The sequence below is a fragment of the Stenella coeruleoalba genome (assembly GCF_951394435.1).
Source record: "Stenella coeruleoalba genome assembly, chromosome: 8".
Taxonomy (NCBI): Eukaryota; Metazoa; Chordata; class Mammalia; order Artiodactyla; family Delphinidae; genus Stenella; species Stenella coeruleoalba.
The window spans coordinates 57,527,926-57,551,101 of NC_137154.1; the positions used below are offsets into that span (position 1 = coordinate 57,527,926).

Sequence of the window (23,176 nt, forward strand, 5' to 3'; positions counted from 1 at the left end):
CCCTGAAAGACAGTCTCAGCCAGGCCAAGACAGAGGCTTCTGAAGCAAGATTTCAGACACATCTCTGAACCCAAGACTTGAGATGGAGCTACCTGCAGTCAGGACACTTTTGTTGTTTAAGAGCATATAGGTGTTGCTCTTGTACTTATTCCTTGATGCTAAATATCCTTGATGCCTATCAACTCCCTGTTCTGGCAGGGACAGACTGACAACACATTTAATAGCTACACTCTGCCGGCCAGGCATCCTCCCATCCTTGCTCTCCTCTCTCCTCTGAGGAAGGCACCATGGGCCACTGTGAAAATGGGGCTCTTGCCAGAGATGACAATTATCAAGCTCTTTAGGGGCCACAACTTGGTCACATGGTACTAGAAATCAGAGGCAGCCATGAGAACAGACATGGAGGCAATGCTCTCTTCTTCTACAGGTTCATTCACTTTCCTCTTGCACCATCAGAGGAAAAGATCACAAAGACAAAAGATGGCTATGTAAAAGCAACGTGACCAGAAACAAGGGGGGACTGGTTACTCAAACTGGGTCTAATGGGAACTTTAACAAGGGGGTTGAAGATGGGAGGAGAGTCCATAAGCAGTTGTAAAACTGAGCCGATACAGGGGATGCCGTATACTCAGACTTATGCACATGAGGGGACTTTTGCGCATGTCCTGAATGAGACACTTCAGGCCACAGGTGATGCAACAGAGAAGAGCAAACATGACTCCATATTGAATCTATCCCTTTAAGCTGTAACTCTGCACTCTGTTGCTTGTGCTCTGTTGCAAGTGCCAGTGCCATGTGTCATTTCTTACACTCTAGGAAGGGCAGCAGTGAGAAATAGCCGTTGTGTGTCAATCACGTAGTTCTTGAGAAATACAAGAAGTTGCGCATCTTTGCCATGCTGACTTTCCAAGGATATTTAACAGAGGAAGAGTGGGCATATGGAGTTGGACAAGAGACTGCATTTAGATCTTAAATAAAGCAGTTAGGACCTGGAGTCTTTCCATAAGGAGAGACAATGTGGTATAATGGAAAGAACATGAGCACCAGATGATGTGTCAGCCCAGCCTCGCTCTACACAGAGTTATCTGGCAATGGGGTGATGGCTAAAGTCCAGGGTCACACCCTCTCCCTGTTCTCTTCCCTCTCCTTCTGCCCCCCTCCCACCTACTTCATTAGCATAACTGTATATTTCAATCTGTTCACTCTTGTCACCCAAATTGCCAATTCTGGACAATTTGTTTTGGTGCTGGATAAGTCAGTTAGCCTTTCTGGACACCAGATTTCTCATATATGAAAGGAGGCGTGGGAACAGATGGCTGCAAACCTCCCTTTGAGGCTTCTGACATTATGCATGAGAATTTCTATTCCTCAAACTCCACTCCCTTGAGAGCTTTGACTTTCGAGGATCCAAGGAGGGGACAGTTTTGCTCTGTATTCAGCAAGTCACGGGTTTGGATTTCTCACTGGTAGCTTTCAGTTGTGTTCAAACGGCCAGAAGAGAAATGCTGTGGTGTATTTATAAACCAGTGACTAATGTGACGTTGAACACTTAAGAGGCAACACCATGCCAGACACAATGGCTGAGTATTCATTAGAACATTTTTATCTCAAAGTTAAACAGTAAAATGTTCAGAAGGCTTTCATGTGTGACTGCTCTTAACCACAAATTGTTGTTCCAAATTATGGCCCAGTTTTCAGTTTGGTGGAACAATGCCTAAGTCCTTTCTCTCACGTGAATTTTTAATTTTTTTTTAGTATCATTAAACATCCATACCCACAATGCAAAATGAATGCCTTTTTCTCCATGAAGGGGAAAACATTCAAAGAACTGCTCTCCTTTTCACACAAGTTTGCTCATAAAAACTCCTCTTTCTTTGATCTTGGATTTGTCGACTTCAGCACCAAACTGAGTAAGATGACTTTCAGGACGTGATGAAAACTTTCTGGTTGGAAGTACAAAGGGAAAGAGCATTTATTAATCATTCAGTATGGGTCTAGCACAGCATTCCCAGAATCCCAGGCATTCACAGGAAGCTTGTTAAAGGGATGAATGAACAAACACACGCATGGTAAAGGCACGCTGCAGAGCTTTCGCATTTAATGCCCAGTGCAGGCTACTCTGATAGACTGCAGGACCTACACTAGAGGAAGGAAAGGTGCCCAAGGTCCCCTAGCTGGTAAGTGGTGAAGCAAGAATTTGAATGGATACAAAGCTCATTTTTGAGGGGGAAAAAGTGGAACATAAAGACACTTTCTCATGACATAGATACAACTATAGTATTGGATTTGCTTTTACTCTGTTGGGGACATTATGTGCCTATAGATAATATAATAGACTTTAAAGAATGCAGGATTTGAGATTAGAGAGATAGGAGTCAAGGACTCCTGCCTCTGCTTTTAGTAGCTGTGTAACTTTGGGCAAATTCACTGACACCAAGGCTCAGTTTCCTGATCTACAAAATAAGGGTCGCAATACCTAGAAAGGTCTTTCTCAGGATCAGAGAAATTATGCACAGAGTAACCCCATATATCCTGATGCCTTTTGGTGTTCAACTAACAGCAGCTATTATTACGACTGTAGGTGCTGATTAAATATTTTGTGAATGGTAGCCTCGATGACACGAACGTTTAAACAGCTCGGTACCATTTCAACTTCTCAAAAGTGAAACAACACACATAACCTTTCGAAACCTCTAATGAGCAAGTGAAAGTGAAAGTTCTGGCACTGAAAAGTCATGACTGTAAGAGAGGTAATAATTAGTGCGAGCTGTCTGGAGTATCACTAACTTGACTTCTAATTTTGTTTGGGACAAAGGTCTTCACAATGCATAATCAGTTCAAACCCCTAAAAGAAAACAGATATTGCCTGAGCTGCATTCATACATCCTTTCCTTACTGCTGAAGTTCCTTGTTATGGCTCTAAAGAGCTCCCTGCACACTTCTGTACCTTTCAGGTGATTTTTGTTTTGTGCTTAGCCGTCATGAAATGAATAACCTATCTCACATACCTTCTTGGTTTTTGTATCAGCAGCTCTTTCAGTTACACACCCTGATGTGCTAGACCTGCCTGCTTGACTGAGTGTTGTTGCTAATGGGGTTTTTTCTGCTTATCTTGCAAGAATGGAGAGCTGTTTTGGTTTTAGTTTGTATGCAATGGAGCTAGTTAGCCCTCGGTCTTTCTTTACACACATAAACACTAAAATAAGAGTGCTGGATGGTGCTGCCAATCCAAAGGCTATAAATGGTATGAACATGTAGACTTTGATTATATTTAAAAGTAGACAAAAATCAAATTTAAACTCTTTTGCCTAATGCTTGAGAAAGACAGAAGCTGGGGGAGGCGGGGAAGCAGTGTGTTAATGAAGAGTGTAACGTCTAAAGACAAAAGTCCTGGATTCAAATTTTAGCTAAGCAAGCCATGATCATTTTCCTTATCAACATCAAAACAATTATTACAACAAAAACTACAAAAGCAAACAAAACAACAGCTGTCCCCTTTGTGCCAAGTACTGAACTAGCCATTTTAAATGTCTTATATCACTTAAACTTCACAATATTAAGAGAAATATACTGTCTTTATTTATTTATTTTTTTAGGTCAAAGATTGTCAGGCAATGATATTGTGACCTAGGTCTCTCAAGTGGTAAATAACCACCAAGATTCACACATGGATGGTCTGACTTCAAATTCATGCTCTTTTTACTGTGTCACTCTACATCCCCACTCATATCCTACATGGGTAATCATGTTTAGGTCACATAAACTCTCTATATCTGTTTCCTCATCTGTGTAGTTGTTAGTATTAACTAGATCACCTTATTATTTGTGGATCAATTACAATAATACATAAAAGTAGTCACTGTCTGCTGTAATATTATGCACTTAATGATGAGACTATTTTTATCCCTTGCAAGAGATACTGTACTCCTGACATTTTAACAGCAACAATATCTGCAACCTCCCTCCCCAGGATACAGAAAAGTTTTGCCCCCAATGTCTCATTACTTCCTCCCCTTTTTACTTCATACAGTCACCAAACTAGTTCTGCCCACTGGTAGATATCTGAGGGGCAATTCCTCACTCTCAAGACTACAATGGATAAAAGTGCACTGGAGGGTAAGTCCTGTTTTTGTCTCTGTTTACACCAAGCTCCTCAGCAAGGGGATCTAGGAAGTGTTGGTAGATAGAACATGGGATGGAAGTCGGAGTGGAAAAGCCAGTGTACAAAAAGGGGGATACAACTCATCACAAGGACATCTGCACATGGGACAAAGAATATTTCTGTTTCATGGACTCTGTTTCCCCCTTTTCTCCTTTGCCTGCTGCTCCGTGTTCAGCCTGCCAGTAGGGGGTGCTAGAAGGAGACTACAAGTTTGGAGAAGGAAGAAGGGACTTACTGGCTCCCTCCCATCCTCCCTATCCCACCCCTCTAGGTCATCACAAAACACCAAGCTGATCTCCCTGTACAATGCAGCAGCTTCTCACTAGCCATCCATTTTACATTTGGTAGTGTATATGTGTCAATGATACTGTCTCACTTTGTCCCAGCTTATCCTTCCCCTGCTGTGTCCTCAACTCCATTCTCTACGTCTGTGTCTTTATCCCTGTCCTGCCACTAGGTTCATCAGTACCGTTTTTTTAGATTCCATATATGCACGTTAGCATACTGTATTTGTTTCTCTCTTCCTGACTTACTTCATTCTGTATGACAGACTCTAGGTCCATCCACCTCATTACATATAACTCAATTTCATTCCTTTTTAGGGCTGAGTAATATTCCATTGTATATATGTGCCACATCTTCTTTATCCATTCATCTGTTGATGGACATTTAGGTTGCTTCCATGTCCTGGCAATTGTAAATAGTGCTGCAATGAACATTGTGGTATATCTATCTTTCTGAATTACGGTTTTCTCAGGGTATATGCCAGGTAGTGGAATTGCTGGGTCATAGGGTATTTCTATTTTTAGTATTTTAAGGAACCTCCATACTGTTCTCCATAGTGGCTGTACCAATTTACATTCCCACCAACAGTGCAGGAGGATTCCCTTTTCTCCACACCCTCTCCAGCATTTATTGTTTGTAGATTTTTTGATGATGGTCATTCTGATCAGTGGGAGGTGATATCTCATTGTGGTTTTGATTTGTATTTCTCTAATGATTAGTGATGTTGAGAGTCTTTTCATGTGTTTGTTGGCAATCTGTATGTCTTCTTTGGAGAAATGTCTATTTAGGTCTTCTGCCTATTTTTGGATTGGTACAAGACACAAGGAAGGACACTATATAATGATCAAGGGATCAATCCAAGAAGAAGATATAACAATTGTAAATAACTATGAACCCAACATAGGAGCACCTCAATGCATAAGGCAAATGGTAACAGCCAAAAATGGGAAATCAACAGTAACACAATCATAGTAGGGGATTTTAACATTCCACTTCCACCAATGGACAGATCATCCAAACAGAAAATAAATAAGGAAACAGAGGCTTTAAATGACACATTAGACGAGATGGATTTAGTTGATATTTATAGGACATTCCATCCCAAAACAACAGAATACACTTTCTTCTCAAGTGCACATGGAATATTCTCCAGGACAGATCACATCTTGGTTTACAAATCAAGCCTCGCTAAATTTAAGAAAATTGAAATTGTATCAAGCATCTTTTGCGGCCACAGTGCTATGAGACTAGATATCAATTACAGGGGAAAAAAACTGTAAAAATTACAAACACATGGAGGCTAAACAATACGCTACTAAACAACCAAGAGATCACTGAAGAAATAAAAGAGGAAATCAAAAAATACCTAGAAAGAAAGGACAATGAAAACCTGACAGGCCAAAACCTATGGGATTCAGCAAAAGCAGTTCTAAGAGGGAAGGTTATAGCAATACAATCCTACCTCCAGAAACAAGAAAAATCTCAAATAAACCTTACACCTAAAACCAATTAGAGAAAGAAGAACAAAAAATACCCTAAAGTTAGCAGAAGGAAAGGAATCATAAAGATCAGATCATAAATAAATGAAAAAAGAAATGAAGGAAACAATAGCTAAGATCAATAAAACTAAAACCTGGTTCTTTGAGAAGATAAACAAAATTGATAAACCATTAGCCAGACTCATCAGGAAAAAAAGGGAGAAGACTCAAATCAGCAGAATTAGAAATGAAAAAGCAGAAAAAACAACTGACACTGCAGAAATACAAAGGATCATGAGAGACTACTACAAGCAACTATATGCCAATAAAATGGACAACCTGGAGGAAATGGACACATTCTTAGAAAAGCACAACCTTCCACGACTGAACTAAGAAGAAATAGTAAACATGAACAGACCAATCACAAGCACTGAAATTGGAACTGTGATTAAAAATTTTCCAAACAAACAAAAGCCCAGGGCCAGATGGCTTCACAGGTGAATTCTATCAAACATTTAGAGAAGAGCTAACACCTATCCTTCTCAAACTCTTCCAAAATATAGCAGAGGGAGGAACACTCCCAAACTCATTCTTCGAGGCCACCATCACCCTGATACCAAAACCAGACAAAGATGTCACAAAAAAGGAAAACTACAGGCCAATATCACTGATGAACATAGATGCAAAAATCCTCAACAAAATACTAGCAAACAGAATCCAACAGCACAATTAAAAGGATTATACACCATGATCAAGTGATGTTTATCTCAGGAATACAAAGGTTTTTCAATATATGCAAAAGAATCAATGTGATACACCATATTAACAAACTGAAGGATAAAAACCATATGGGGCTTCCCTGGTGGCACAGTGGTTGAGAGTCTGCCTGCTGATGCAGGGGACACGGGTTCGTGCCCCGGTCTGGGAAGATCCCACATGCCACGGAGTGGCTGGGCCCGTGAGCCATGGCTGCTGAGCCTGCACATCCGGAGCCCTGTGCTCCACAATGGGAGAGGCCACAACAGTGAGAGGCCCGCGTATCGCAAAAAAAACCAAAAAAAACAAACAAAAAAAACATGATCATCTCAATAGATGCAGAAAAAGCTTTTGACAAAAATCAACACCCATTTATGATAAAAACTTTCCAGAAAGTGGGCACAGAGGGAACCTACCTCAGCATAATAAAAGCCATATATGACAAACACAGCCAACATCACTCATAATGGTGAAAATCTGAAAGCATTTCCTCTAAGATCAGGAGAAAGACAAGGTTGCCCACTCTCACTGCTATTATTCAACATAGTTTTGGAAGTTTTAGCCATGGCAATCAGAGAAGAAGAAGAAAGAAAAGGAATCCAAATTGGAAAAGAAGAAGTAAAACTGTCACTGTTTGCAGATGACATGATACTATATAGAGAATTCTAAAGTTGCTACCAGAAAACTACTAGAGCTAATCAATGAATTTGGTAAAGTAGCAGGATACAAAATTAATGCAGAGAAATCTCTTGCATTCCTATACACTAACAATGAAAAACCAGAAAGAGAAATCAACGAAACACTCCCATTTACGATTGCAACAGAAAGCATAAAATACCTAGGAATAAACTTACCTAAGGAGGCAAAAGACCTGTATGCAGAAAACTATAAGACACTGATGAAAGAAATCAAAGACAATACAAACAGATGGAAAGATATACCATGTCCTCGGATTGGGAGAATCAACATTGTGAAAATGACTTTACTAGAAAACAACCTACAGATTCAATGCAATCCCTATCAAAATACCAATGGCATTTTTTACAGAACTAGAACAAAAAATTTTACAATTTGTATGGAAACACTGAAGACCCCAAATAGCCAAAGCAATCTTGAGAAAGAAAAACAGAGCTGGAGGAATCAGGCTCTCTGACTTCAGACTATACTACAAAGCTCCAGTAATCAAGACAGTATGGTACTGGCACAAAAACAGAAATATAGATCAATGGAAAGGATAGAAAGCCCAGAGATAAACCCACACACATATGGTCAACTTATCTTTGACAAGGGAGACAAGAATATTCAATGGAGAAAAGACAATCTCTTCAATATGTGGAGCTGGGAAAACTGGACAGCTTCATGTAAAAGAATGAAATTAGAACACTCCCTGACACCATATACAAAAATAAACTCAAAATGGATTAAAGAGCTAAATGTAAGGCCAGACACTATAAAACTCTTAGAGGGAAACATAGACAGATCACTCTATGAGATAAATCACAACAAGATCCTTTTTGACCCACCTCCTAGAGTAATGGAAATAAAATAAACAAATGGGACCTAATGAAACTTAAAAGCTTTTGTAGAGCAAAGGAAACTATAAACAAGATGAAAAGACAACCCTCAGAATGGGAGAAAATATTTGTAAATGAAGCAACTGACAAAGGATTAATCTCCAAAGTATACAAGCAGCTCATGCAGCTCAATATCAAAAAACAAAACAAAACAATTGCTTTTAGATTAAGTCCTCTCTGTTCAGTAAGTGCTGTGGGTCCTGTCTCCTGACCTCACCCTCTGTGTACATTCTCCCAGTTACCCTTTTAGTCAGATAACAGGATTGAAGCATGTGACCTTTAGCAGGAGGGGGATGGGAACACAAAACCCAGGTGTCTGACAATGTTCTGAGCATTTGGCTGGGAAGTGGGAGAGAACTGTCATTTATGAAGAATCTACTATGTGCAAACACTGTGTTAGCAGGTCAAATATGATACCTCCAAATCCTCACAACAGAACTGCAAGCCTCATATTATTAAATCTCTTTATAAAGTAGGTTTAAAGAGGATAAATAATATGCCCAAGGTTATACCAGTGGCAGAGTTGGGCTCCAGACCCGGGTTTGAGTGATGCCATAGTCTAGTGTCAATTGAGAAAGATAAAAGGAAACTCACATTTCTTTCTATTTTGTTAGGTTCAGCTCTCCAAAGGAGAGAGGGAGATGACAGAATACTTTGTTTAGGAGTAAAGGCTGTTCCCGTACATACATCTTAATAACAATGTTAATATTAGGGTATGTATAATACCTATTAGTTGCTTACTGGCATTATTTTATTTCTGTCTCCCATGAGGTGATTACTGTTACATTTATCCAATCTTTGGAGTAGGAAACAGGCTTAGAGACAAGAGGCAATTTGTCTAAGGCCACTCAGCTGGCAAGTGGTATCCCAGGCTGTTTGGCTACTGAGGCCAGGTACCAAACCATTGTATCACCTTACCCCTCTCTTGGGTCCTTGAACTTCTCAGGGCACATTCTTTTCTTACTGCATAAACTGGAGAGGTGACACGTGATGGTAGAGACCAGTATTTTTTAGTTTGGCTTGTTGGGAGTGGAAAGCAGGAGGAGGGCACTGGTCTTATAGTGCCCGCTTAACCCCTGGTGCCTGACCTCTCACCTGTGTCTCAAGCAGCTCTAAAAGGCTCACTAAGGAAAGATGCAGGGCATGTGTGCTCCCAGTCCCTTAATCCACTTTTCCTACATATATCCTTTGAGTCTGTCCTGTGTGTCTTTGTTTCATGCACACAGCTGAGCCAGCCGCATGAATGGGAAAGGCTCAGGATAGCACTGACTGAGGCATCAAACACAATGGGCTTTGTAATTGCTGGGTCCTGGGGAATCACTGTTGTTGCTTCCCAGCCTTCACCCTCCCCCCACAGTGTGCAATGGCTCTAATTAATGGTGATCAATTTGGAAGTTCCAGTTGCATCTGCTGGAATAAAATATGTACAGCTGTGGAAATAAGAAAAATGAAAACTCACTATGAGTGGCAGGGGGGTAGGGGGAGAACCTTCACAAATTTCCATTGAGTCCTTAAAATAAAAATGTTGCTTTTCCTATCAAATAGCATTGCAGTTTCCCAGGGTACAGTTTTCTCTGCTCCTAGGAGTGTACACAATGGATGTGTGTATAAATGCTTCTCCCCACCGTTTGTTGGGGTTACAACACAGAAGTGGGGCTTTGACTAGTCTTTTAATAGGGCCTAAAACTGTTGGGCTAATAGCACATTTCAAATCAGCTTAAAATACAGTTATTACTGGACTGAAGAGACACAAAACATGAGAAAAAATTATTCTTAAGAGCGTAGGATCAATCTAGATACCATTTCTATTTCTCCTTGACCCTGTTGTGCCAGATCAATGCTTTGTATCTGGTAGGTACATTTTTTTTTTTTGAAATATAGTTGACTTACAATATTGTGTTAGTTTCAGGTGTACAGCAAAGTGATTCAGTAATATTTTTTTTTTCAGATTATAGTCCATTATAAGTTATTATAAGATATTGAATATAATTATTTGTATTATGCAGTAAATCCCTGTTGCTTATCTATTTTGTATATAGTACCTTATATCTGTTAATCCCATACTCCTAATTCGTCCCTCCTTCTCTCACTCTCCTCTTTGGTAACCATATGTTTGTTTTCTATGTCTATGAGTTTGTTTCTGTTTTGTATATAGATTCATTTGTATTATTCTTTTAGATTCCACATATAAGTGATATCATACAGTGTTTTTTTGGGTTTTTTTTTTTTTTTTTACATCTTTATTGGGGTATAATTGCTTTACAATGGTGTGTTAGTTTCTGCTTTATAACAAAGTGAATCAGTTATACATATACATATGTTCCCATATCTGATACCATATAGTGTTTGACTTTTTCTGCCTGACTTCATATTTTCTAGGTCTATCCATGTCACTGTGAATGGCAATATTCCATTCGTTTTTATGGCTGAGTAATATTCCTTTATATATATATCATATCTTCTGAAGCCAACAACTGTCTGTTGATGGACATGGGTTGTTTCCATGTCTTAGCTATTGTAAATAGTGCTGCTATGAACATTGGGGTGCACGTATATTTTCGAATTTGAGTTTTTGTTTTTTCCGGGTATATGGGCCAAGGAGTGGGATTAATGGATCATATGGTAGCTCTATTTTTAGTTTTTTAAAGAACCTCCATACTGGTTTTCCACAGTGGCTCCACCAATTTACATTCCCCACCAACAGCACAGGAGGGTTCCCTTTTCTCTAGCATTTATTATGATGATGGCCATTCTGACAAGTATGAGGTGATACTTCCGTGTGGCTTTTTTTGGCGGTACGTGAGCCTCTCACTGTTGTGGCCTCTCCCGTTGCGGAGCACAGGCCCTGGACGCGCAGGCTCAGCGGCCACGGCTCACGGGCCCAGCTGCTCCGCGGCATGTGGGATCCTCCCGGACCAAGGCACGAACCCGCGTCCCCTGCAACGGCAGGCGGACTCTCAACCACTGCGCCACCAGGGAAGCCCCTGCATTTTTAAGTACTTTGTGATGAGTTAATCAAAGGATCCCCCAAACAATGAAAAATGCGTGAAGTCAGAAAAGAAGGGCAGGAAAAGGGACAGGATATTTAGTCCTTACTATGTGCTACACAATGTGCTTGAAATTTATTTACCTTACATTCAACCTCACAAAAATCTAAAGTGACTAATCCAATTTTATCAATAATGAGGACTCTGGGGCTTAGAAAAACCACTCTGCAAAGCTTCAAGAATGTTCACTCCCTGCTAAATCAAAGTCAGAAAACGGACTTCCCACCACCCAAGTCCACATGTGGGTCATGCCCAGGAAGAAGCTTCAAGCTCTCATTAGGAGCTCTGGAGTTGGATCACCTGGGCCTGGATTCGGATTCCACCATTTACTAAGTGTAGCTCTGGGCAAGTAAACTAATCTTTTTAAGCCTCAGTTTCCCCATATGGAAAACTGGATTAATACTAATATCCATTTCATAGGGTTCTTGTGAGGATAAAATAAAATTAAAATGAAGTCCTTAGAATGGTGTCTGAACTATAGCCAGGGCTCATACAGGCATACCTCGTTTTATTGTTCTTCACTTTATTGAGCTCCACAGAAATTGCATTTTTTTACAAATTGAAGGTTTGTAGCAACCCTGCATTGTCAGATTGTGGTTAGCATTTTTAGCAATCAGGTAGTTTTTAACTAAGGTATGTACATTGTTTTTTTAGACATAATGCTACTGCACACTTAATAGATGGTAAAGTGTAAATATAACTTTTATATGCACTGAGAAACAAAAAAAATCTGTGTGAGTAGCTTTACTGCAATATTCACTTTATTGCAGTGGTCTGCAACAAACCTGCAATATCTCCGAGGTATACCTGTAATAATAAGAATGCTAATAACCGTGATATATTCGTGCATGCACTGTAGTACACATACATTATATATTTTATCTAAAATCCATACAGCAGCCATGAAAAAGAAATACTAAAATTCCTCTTCTGTAGATCAAGAAACTGAGGCTCGGTTATTTCAAATGGCTTGTTCAAGCTACAGAGCCAATAAAAAAGGAAGCTCAGGTTAGAGGTGATCCCCTTTAGTTTCTGTAGAGCATCTAAGTTTACTATGAACAATTATATTAATCTTTAAAGTTCATTTTTATAATGTGTTTCCTCCACTAGACTGGAGTCATTCCTCAGTATCCAGGAGGGATATATCAAGTCTTTCTTGGACACTAAAATCCAGGGATGCTCAAGTGTCATATAAAATGATATATATTCACATATAGCCTACTCACATTCGCCCATGTACTTTAAATCATCTCTAGATAACTTATAATGCCTAATACCAGATAAACACTGTGCAAATAGAATGTAAATACTTTGTACAGTTGACCCTTGAACTACGTGGAGGTTAGGGGCAATGACCTTGAACCCCCTCCCCCATTCATTCAAAAATCTGCTTATAACCTACAGTCAGCCTTTTGCATCCGAGGTTCCACATTCACAGTTTCACCCAGTCGTGGTTCATATAGTACTGTACCACATATTAAGTAAAAAATAAAAGTCTGCATACAAGTGGACCCACACAGTTCAAACCCATGTTGTTCAGGAGTCCACTGTACATAGTTGTCAGCATACAGCAAACTCGATTTTTGCTTTGTGGAACTTTCTGGAATATTTTCCCAAATATTCTTGATCTTTTGTTGTTTGAATCCATGGATGAGAAACCTATGGATTTGGAGTGCCCGCTGTACTAGCACATGATAATAGTGACCATATCTGTTTTATTATAAATTATACTTAATAATTAATGAATAAAGAAATGAATGAATTAAATAGGTACTTAATAGTTAAGTTATACTTAATAGTTATGCTTAAGTTAATAAATTATACTTAATAGTTAATGAATAAAGAAATGAATGAATTAAATAGGTCAAAACACACAATATGTGGGACATAGTGTCACAGAGAGGGAATCCAGAGGGTCCAGGTTATTCCTAAATCCACCACTGTTTACCTGAGTGATGCTAAGTGTGTCACTCCATTCTCTTGAGATTTAGTTTTCTTGTCTCAAAAATAAAGAGGCTGGACTAGTTAATCTCTGCATTTGTGACTACCAGTTTCTCTGTACTCAAAATACAAATTGCCTTGGTTCATTTGAAAAGAAGGCAACAAAGCCTTGGTATGTCCATTGACTACTGCAGGAAATGGTATGTACTTTTCATCATTGTTTATCCTTTTGTTATAAATAACATGAATCTTAGTCAAGGCCATACCCCACCTTCTGTGGACCACCCACCTATCCCTGCTGCCCTTTATAGTACATTCGTTTTCAAGGTCAAAGATTTTTTTTCTTTTATTCCTCTTCCTCAATCTTCATCATCACAGCAATTAATATTCCATGAAAGCTCCTTACGTGCCAAGCAGCCTATTCAATATTTTATGAATGTAATCTAATTTGATCCTTTTATCAAGCCCATGAGGAAGCTATTATCATGAACATCATCTTACAGAAGACGTAAATGAAGCTCAGAAAGTTTCAGTGACTTGCCTAATGTCACACAGCAAATAAGTGGTGAAATATACACTGAAACCCAGATATGCCTGACTGAAGCCTTTATTCTTAATTATTACTCATATTGCCTTTCGATACAAGACAGTAGGAATTTCAGAGTAGAAATGAAACAAGTGAAACACAAGTTAAAATAGGCTTCTTGTATAAGTCCTTCTTTAAAACAAAGAGAAAAGCTCTGATGCTAAAATAATTAAATATATAACTGTTCTGTTACTTATGCTGTATGGCATTGTACAATTTCTTAGTGAGGAGCTTGTGAAGGTAAATGGCATATACTGTCCGTTAGTTGCTATTAAGAACTTTGATAACCCACAGTGTTATAAAGGCCCATAGTGCTAAGCAACAGGCTAGATCTACCAGGATAATCAGAACATAAAATTATTTTTAATCACGAAATCATCCTTTTAATTCTCTGAAAGATTTTTTATAATATGTAATTTGACTAAATAAACTACAATATTTTCCTGATTCCTATATCACCACTTTTTCATGTGATTATCAGAATTATTGTTTGCTAAGAGCAAATAGGGGAATAAAATTAAATATTTTTCTATAGAAATGATAGCTGAGTACTTGTATAACAGAATTGTTTGTTTAAACAAAGTAGACGAGTGTTTTATTATATCACAGAGATTCTGGTTCTGCCATTCTATTCTGCATTTGTTCCCAAAACAATAATTAAGGACACGTACTCAGCTAAATGGAAGAACCAAGGAAATCTGACTGCTTTTGTATGTCAGAAATCTAAATATAACTCACTCTAACTTTCAACAATCTCTGAACAAGCTATGCTTTCTCATATCTCCAAGACTCTGAGCTTGTAGTTCAAAGACTTTTAACTCTGTACTGAGTATGACTGGGAGGATATTTGAAGAAAGGTCTCGTCACTTGACAAAGTCTTATTCTCCATGAAAAGCTAACAAACAGAACAAAACACATATGGCTGAAAGTGATCATATGTTTTTGGGTTTTTTTTTGCTTTCTTCCAAGAGACAGTTGTTCCTCCTTCTGTGATCTGAGGTAACATCCTCATTCTTCCATGTTTGAGACCTCAGAATGTCGGCCCATGGTTGGGATTGACTAGGAAACACATTCAGTGTTTAAAAAAAAGGAAAAATATGCCAAAGTTTTTGAGTGGGGAGATCTTATGTAAAAACCTGATTTCCATTTCTCTTGAAAAAATAGAAAAATAAAATATCTGACTGTAGTGGGTTGGCTATCGCCTGAATGGCCAATCACCTGGGGCTAAGAAGCAGCTGTCCACTTCAGAGGAGACAGTCTCTCCAGTACACTGCTCCCTTCTTTCTGTATTTGACCTACTTCGTTCATTTTGTGTTTATGGTAGCATATATAAGCGTTTGAGTATAAGACCCCTGCTCTATGACAACTCTTACCATTTTATAAAAGTTATAGTCATTTTTCCCTCTCCTCACCACAAAAGAACATGCATTTTCCCTTAAAACACTTATTTTGCACTTATTATATATTATATTCTATTTTAATCAGTTTATCTACATTAGCTCATTTAAGACTCACACTATGTGATAAGCAAGAGACTTACATTATCTCTACCAATCTGATAAAGAAAATGAGCACGGAAAGCTTAAGTAATTTACCCAAAGTCATACAGTTATTATGCCTTATAATCAGAATCCATCTCTGTATTCCAATAGTTAGCACATAATCTACGCTAGTAAGTGTTCAATTAGTAATGCAATACCATAGTTTCAGTTGAAGATCATCGTGTAAAATTTACAAAAAAAATAAAAAGAGCAAAATCTCTTCAATGGCTCTTGAACCCTTTTACTTGCTTAGAAAACATGAAAGAGAATGAGGTTAGGAGTCTGGGATTAAAATATGCACACTACTCTCTATCAAATAAATAACCAACAAGGACCTACTGTATAGAACAGGGAACTATACTCAGTATCTTTTAATAACCTATAATGGAAGAGAATGTAAAAAAAGAATATATATGTGTACATATATGTAACTGAATCACTTTACTGTACACATGAAACTGACACAACATTGTAAATTAACTATATTTCAATAAAAATGTTAAAAAAATTAAGAACAAGAATGAGGGAATGGAAGAGAGAGTTGAATTGGTCTTGGGTGTGTCAGGGGGTTGGATTTCATCTCCTTTACCTCAAGCCTAGAGAATAAGGAATGGATAAGATGACTCAAAGACCTTGCTATCTGTGTCCCTAAAGGGGGGATCTGACTCCTGCCTGGCACATCTAATGAGCTAGAACCTGGTGGATTCTCTGCCCCAGTCTGGATACAAGAGAAATGCTGCTTTGGGCTTATCTAGCAAGCCCCTAATCCATCAGGGCAAAGGATGTTCAGGAGTATCCTGCGGTCCAGATGTGGGTCACAGAGGAGGGAATGCTCAAGTGAGAGCTGTTTTGGGTCTAATAGGGTCACAAAGAGGGCAGAAGGGACTTCAGACCCTGGATGCAGCACCTGAGTCTGGCTTATTAGTGCTGAGTTAAAAAAGTGACCAACAGGAATAGGGATGCTTTTTGCCTGGGGTAAATAAACTGTAGGAGAAAAATCCTCAGTAAAGGGAATCTCTGAAGAATCACACAAGTGTCCATTAGAGAAAGCATCTCTTATACATCTAAAAAGTAAGAAGTCAACTGAAGAAATCAGAAGTTGAAGTAAAACTCCTTTCCATCATCTTTGATAGAAGCCGGCTAGCAAGCTGGGTGGTGAAATAAAGAAGCCAGCTATATTGCTACTTCCAACTGCAGGCTTCTTTCATTGAAAGTAGGTTTTTAAGACAAAACTTAATGCTGAATTAAGTGTGAATTTTGTGAAAAATCTTGGGACTAGACAAACACTGTGTTTGTAACTTAAAGTGAATTTATGGCTTGATTATGAGCAGAACAGTCATTGCACATAGTTATTTTTCACCTAACAGTGCGAGAAAAGATAATTCTCAGTGAATACCTTTTATAGGGATGATGGGGAATGCAAATAAATCTGTTTTGGCACTTATGAGTCAGCTTCTTCCATACAGAGGTTACAAAAGCAGTGGTGATGCTGGTGGTGATGGTGGTGGTGATGTTGATGATGATGATTTGATTATTCTAGGTTAGCTAGCTTAGCATAATAATTAAGGACAAGAGTTTTGGGGACATGCTAACTTGGATTCAGACTCCTGTTATCTACTGTGTGGCATTGGACAGGATATAGAACACCTCTGAGTGACTGTTTACTCTTCTGAAAAATGATTCTATTTATAAATAATTTTAATAGTATATAGAAGATTTAAGGAGATAGTGTATACAAAGCACTTGATATAGGACTTGGATTTATGAAGCACCCAACAATAGAAGCTGGTTAGCTGCTGTGGCAACGATGATTCTTGAATGAATGAATGAAGGCTCAGCACTAACTGCACAGCACGCCTGTCATCTCTCTAGAAACTCTAAGCTTTGTCTCACCCCTGGCTTCATTCACCACTGATCATGTATTTATTTATCCCTCATCTAATGTGTTTGCTTTAGTTAGCTTGGGGTGGCAAAACAAAATGCCATAGACTGGGTGCCTCAAACAACAGAAACTCATTTTCTCACAGTTCTGGAGGCTAGAAGTCCCAGATCAAGGTCCAGTTGGATTGGTTTCTGGTGAGAACTCTTTTCCTGGTTTGCAGGTGGCCACATTGTCCTCACATGGCTGTGTACACACCTCTTCTTATAAGGGTGCCGGTCCAATTGGATTAGAGCTCCACCCACATGGCCTCATTTAACCTTAATTACCTCCTAAAGACCCTGTCTCCAAATACAGTCATATTCAGCCTTAAGGCTTCAACAGATGAATTTTAGTGGGGGGCATAATTTAGGCCCCAGCAGTAGTCATAGGGGGATTCAGTAGCGATGCAGAAATGAAAGACAGTCACAACCCTCCAAATGTTAACATTCTTCTAGAAGCAAGGTAGACCCAAGAAAGGAGATGTTATTTTCTGATCTGATCCTACATGCAAAATGTTTGCTGGTCGATTGTGAGCAACTGTTATCCCAGGGATGTCATCAAGACACTGAAGACTGTTAAATACGTTTTATCACTGAAATCTAGAATTATTAGTCATAGATCAACAGTATTGGCTGCACGCATTTATACTTCTATTGGACTTAATTCTAAAAAGGAGCCTTTAAAACAAGCATTACAATGATCATCCTTTTACAAACAAGGCAACTGAGGCTTGGAGCTTGGCAACTTGTTAGTAATAGTAAATGGCAGAGTTCTCAACCTCCCTCTTTTAAAAGTAGCGGTTCTTCTACCCTAGGCCAATGGGAATAACAACAGATTGTGGACCATGCTTGGTGGAAGACTGACGAAAGGCTGGTGCGAATGTGAGAGGGAGTCAGAGACAAGGGCTTAAGGGATTTGCCTTTTGAGACAATGTTTGAATCAAGGAAGTATTGAAAGACAAATATTATTTTCAATGCTCATGTAATTTCTGCTCCAATTATAAATAAGCATTTGGCCACTCAAAGAAAACACAGCTGTTAACTTCTTAGATTTGTATCGGATTCACAGGATGAGTTTTGATGCTCTACGACCTCCCCCACCTTCCCACAAGAAACATTTGCTTGATACATGCTTGCTTTTGTCACAAATTCACCCTGAAAAGCAATTTAAGAAACCAAAGCTTCCTGTTAAAATATCTTTCCTATATTTGGGGTAAGGAGGGCTTCTCCTTTTGAAAGGAAGGTACTGATTTCTAGAAAATTATAAGATGATAACTGAAGGGAAAAATCTCAAAATGCTTTCGTCTCAGGAGGAAGAGATAATATCAAAACCAACAAGTAAAAAACAAACAAACAAACAAAAAACCCCAGCAAGTATTTATTTACCAAGGATTTATAATGCCCTAGGTGCTGGGTGAGTATCTAAAACACATGCATTTTCTCAGTTCAACTTATAACAAGTTAATGAGGGATCATCCTCATCTTATAGACTGGAACCTGGGGTTTAGTGAGATGGACTATATTAGCCAAGTGGGAGGTAGTATCAGGATTCAGTCTTGGAGAGGGAGATCCTTGAGCCTGCCCTTTCAAACTCTGCAGCATTCTGGCCCTGGACCTGGGCTGCGAAAGCTTTAAGAGAGAGGAGGGCAGGTGTCTGAAATCTCAGTTACATCCCACTGTATGTAAGAGCCAGATGGCACCTCAGTGCTCACCCCTGGAGATACAACAGCTGGGCTGGTGAGGCCCAGAGTACAACAGGTGAATTGCTTAAGAACAAACAGTTAAAGCGAATGACAAAGGCATACATAGCATAGAAATACACTGACTAGTTGAGTTCTTGTTATATGTCAGACACTGAACTAAGGGTTTTACAAGTATCATTTCATTTATTCTTTAAAGTCATCCTGTTAAACAAGTATTATTATCTTCATTTTTCAAATAAGGAAACTGAGACACAGAAGAAAGGTCAAGAAATGTTCCCAAGTTAACCTTGCAAGTAAATGGAAGAACTGAGCTGTGACTACATGTGCTAAGTTGGACCCTCATTGCTCTAACTTTTGGGTGTAGACACCCCTCATCAGAGCGGCTACTCTGCTTTCTTGGATGACACACCCAAGACCATCACATTACAAATAATTTTAACAGCTTGTAAATGTTTATGGATGTAAAGTATAAAACATATTTTTTGTTGTCCTGTTTAATTTGATGTTCAAATACTCCTATGGGTCATAAGAAAATGGAAACATCATAATTAGTATCATCATCACATTCACTATTATTATTAACCTATGAAATGATGTAAGAGATATTCTGGTGCTGAATATATATGAGAGAACTTAGACTAACAGAGGTTAGGAGTGGCCCCAAATCACACATCTAACTATTATTTAGTAGAATATAGTTTTACTCTATATATCCAACCAACAAAGATTTGTTATAAAACTACTATTAAAAAAAAAAAAACAAAGGATGTGAGATAGCTTGGAGATACATGTAAAACAAGATACAAAAATAAAGGGGAAATGAGGAAATAGAAACAACATAAAGTTGAGCCAGGACAAAAACCAGTACCCAACAAACATTTAATTACTTATAAACACTTTCTAGCGGAGATTTGCAGAAAAGAGTTAATATAACAGGCTTAAGGCTGAATCCTTAGAAAGACCTGCTTAAGGTTGGCCTGTGGCTGGCTTCTAGGAACTTGGATTTCAGAGGATTTCCACTTTGAGAAGAATGCCTGAACTGTGTGTATGAAAAATGTGGTTTATGCTAAACACTTGTTTTCCTTCTGGGCATCTGGAATTTGGACACTTGCTAGACAGAGTGTGCCTTTGTGACCAGCACCCCTTGAAAACCTTGGGCATTGAATCTTTAATAAGCTTCTCTGATAGATAACATGCCACACTAGTCACAACTCATTCCTGGAGGAACTGACTGTGTCTTGTGTGATTCCATTAGGAAAGCACTCTTGGAAACCTGTGTCTGGTTTCCCCAGACCTCACTCCATACACCTTTCTCTTCTGATAATTTTGTTTTGTATCTGTTTTCTGCAATAAATTATAGCTGAATAAGGATAACTAGTATTATTTCAGCTATTATTAGCCGTGTGGTTGCTCTATACCAGGCACTGGGCTAAACATCACATAGAATGCAATCTCACTTATTCCCACAACAATCCAATGTCATAATTATTAGTAGGCTCATTTTAAGGAGAGAAAACTGATAATTTATCAAGGTCAAATTTGCCTGAGGCCTGTGCTTTCAGCTGGCCACTGAGAATCACTGCTATCTTCCTATTCCGTTCATACAAAAATATGAGAGACATTTCTTCCTTGGATTTCCATAAAGAAGACACTGACATTGCAAACTCTTCTTGATAATATCTCCGCAGTAAATTCAGTAGCAGGCTTCATACGACTCTTTCTCATAATAGCCTTTCATGCAATCAAGGCAAAGAAATTCATTCTAGACACACAGCTCTCGGGTTGAAAGAGAGAAAACTTGAACCCAGCTCTCCTAAATTCAAACCCTCTCAATCCTCGTAATGTAGTCGAAAACTGCTCTGCACACAATAGTCTTTGAAAGATACTTGCCCTTGAAGGAAAATAACTACTGGGGGTGGCGGGGAAGAAACGAAGACTCACATTTTGTTTGGGGATTTATGAATTCCTTCTCAAATGTGAGAAGGCTGGGGATGCAGAGGTGGCAACATTCTGGTGGTGTTTCATGCTGCCAGGATCCCTCTTGCCTCTCTCTCTCACCCCTCCTTCAGGTCAGGGGACCATCATACATGAAGAATTGAAGGTACATAAATGTCATAGTTTTTGTAGGATGTTTTGGGAGGCCTCGCCTTTATCTTATTTTAGAACCCTCATCTTTGCTCCCTGCCACACCTACCTTTTGTATCCCTGGGACCTCCTTCACTCCACTGACAGTGTGAGGATGAGCATCACAGGACCCCTTTCTTTCTGGGTCTTGAAAATAGTTAGTCCTATTGTAAACAAAACAGCCAGAAAAAAACATAGTGCATTGTAAGTTTCAAAAGCAGGGACAGTTTTCTTGCCCTAAGAATGATTTATGAGTCATCTTCCATGGTATCTCTTAACCCTTAATACTGTTTTCATGACTTTTTAAACTCAGAATACTGCTTTTCTTTTTTTTTTTGTTTACATCTGTGGCTCTTTGTCTTACACAAATGATTGTCCTATTGACATTAGGTATTGTATTACAATGTGTGTTTCTTGCAGCCTGGGGAATTCTCAGGCCCACATGCTTTAGCAACTGGTGTGTTAGCGACTTGGATATTATACTACTGACAGCTTCATACGCTTTACAGCTGTGTGGAAAAAATTAGTTAGGGTTAACAAAAGTTTGCTTATCACTCTATCTAAGACTTTCTTGGCCTCTGAATAGGAGAAGCTTCTGAAGGGCTGGCAATGTGCTAAGAAGTACCAGTTGTATATTGATACTTATCAAAAGCCGGTCCCTTAATACCACTTAGATTCTCAGAGAGAAGAGAGAATTTTTGAAAGGTTAGATAACAACTTTGCGTGAAGAAAATCAAATTTCTTTTGGCCTTTATGAAGTTTCCTTAATAACTTGTGGCTGCCTCCAATAAACTGAGGAGGGTAAGGCTCCGCCTCAATCTGAAGACCTCCAGGATTAACATTTTGGCTGTATCTTTGTGTAGCAAAAGGTTTATGCAAACACCAGGGAGTGAATGCACTGGAATTCACTGGCATAGCTTTAGTGTAATGCAGGGTCTCTGGACTCCTGCCTCTGGCCATCCTGTGGAGGCGAGCCTGGCGCCAGATGCAATGAGATGCAGGGTGAGGAAGGTACTCTATGGTATGAGCGCCCTTTGCAAGCACGGGGAAAACAGCCTGAATTTGGGCAACAGTCTCTGTATAAGGGCCAGCTCTTTGAAGGAGTTTTATACACACTTGGAACAGCAGCTACCAACACCTGGTGACTTTGTGGGAAAATGATTTGCATAATCCCTCCCAGGGGTCTCGGTGGAGCTACTATCAGTCTCAGCTAGTGCACTGCCAGGCAATGCCAGCAGGGGCCACCTGGGCCACCAATAGGCCTTCCAGTTGTCTTTCCACCCTCAGCCACCACAGGGGATCTAAATGGACAACTGGCTTGCTGGCCACTGATTCCCAGAAAGAATGGCTACAGATCAGTGATGTACAGTAAAAAGGCCCTATTTAGGTAGATATCTCCCAACATTTAGAGGACTTTTGTATTTCATAATCCTATTCAGAAATATAACTGATTCAATTGCCTTGGTGTGCACCATACAATGCATTTATTTTGTAGGCATACTAGTCTGTTCTATTTTTGGGTGAATCATTCCATGGGTGCATAGAATGGCCTGGGTGGGGGGTTCTTAGTTACAGATTTAAAGATCTTAGATGCTAAAAGTACATCATTTGTTGAATGACAAATGGAATGAATGAATGGACAAATACTGGAACTGTTGTGACTATGCTGAAGATTTGAATTCTCTGGATTCTCAGTTGTGTATTTGCCTGAACGCTGGACTTGGTCCAACACAAAGTGTTGGGAAAATCTTGATTGTCTTTACCACCCCCTTGGATTCTGCTCCATAATATGAAATTAGAGGTCAGAAGTCTATATAGTTGGGCCATGACTTGCTCAGGTCCTGCTTCCAGTCCAGTTCAGATGACTATGAGAGCATCTGAAATCATCCCAAAATAGAAAACAGCTGTGTACAGATGGTTATTCAGGAAATATAACTTCAAATATACTGCCCTTTAATATTTACCAGAAGCTTGAATAAAGGAGATGGTGCTTGCAGAGCATAGCCTAAAGACCATTACTAGACCCTGAAGTCCATTGGATTGTTCTAATGGAGTAGAG

The 23,176-nt window shown here is 39.1% G+C and overlaps 1 protein-coding gene across 1 annotated transcript in view; it reads right to left on the minus strand.

Annotated features, from left to right (window-relative positions):
* The window catches only part of TENM4 (teneurin transmembrane protein 4), a 2,953,681-nt gene that overhangs the window by 1,674,524 nt on the left and 1,255,981 nt on the right, over nucleotides 1–23,176 (minus strand). Inside the window, exon 8 of the mRNA XM_079930721.1 lies at nucleotides 21,188–21,281. The gene's annotated coding sequence lies outside the window, so the exon portion shown is untranslated. The remainder of the gene's footprint in view (nucleotides 1–21,187; nucleotides 21,282–23,176) is intronic.